A 788-nucleotide genomic window follows, 5' to 3' on the forward strand; every position below is an offset into this window, starting at 1 on the left:
AAAAAAAAAAAAAAACAGATCTTATGTAAACTCAGAGCTAGAAATCACTAATCACCACAGGAATGGTACTAAGTTATTCACAAGGGATCCACCCCCATGATCCAGGCACCTCCCACCAGGCCTCACCTCCATTACTGGAGATTACATTTCAGCATGATATTTAGAGGGAACAAACATCTGAACCATATCAGATGGGATCTCTTTGTTGCCCAGAACTCCTGACTTCAAGTGATCCTCCCATCTTGGCCTCCCAAAGTACTAAGATTATAGGCATAAGCTACCATGCTTGACCCAAAACCATTTTTTTTTTTTTTTTGAGACAGAGTTTCATTCTAGTTGTCCAAGCCGGAGTGCAATGGCGCAATTTCGGCTCACTGCAACCTCCGCTTCCTGGGTTCAAGCATCCTGGGAGCTCAGCCTCCTGAGTAGCTGGGACTTTAGGCGTGTGCCATCGTGCCCAGCTAATTTTTGTATTTTTAATAGAGATGGGATTTACCATGTTGACAAGGATGGTCTTGATCTCTTGACCTTGTGATCCACCCGCCTCAGCCTCCCAAAATGCTGGGATTACAGGCGTGAGCCACCGTGCCCAGCCTAAAAAGTTTTTTATTGGTAATCAAAGAGCCTCACTAGCTAGAGATAATTGATAATTCTAGGAGGTGTAGCAAGAAGAGATGGGGTCCATCAGAATAAGGAAGAACTAAACTTACTGGGAAAGTATGGAGAGAAATATCTTTAAATTTTTTTTTAAGAAAAAAAGAAGCATTTCAGTGTTCATAAGCGATTTG

Source organism: Cebus imitator, unplaced genomic scaffold, assembly GCF_001604975.1.
Source record: "Cebus imitator isolate Cc_AM_T3 unplaced genomic scaffold, Cebus_imitator-1.0 Scaffold8, whole genome shotgun sequence".
Taxonomy (NCBI): domain Eukaryota; kingdom Metazoa; phylum Chordata; class Mammalia; order Primates; family Cebidae; genus Cebus; species Cebus imitator.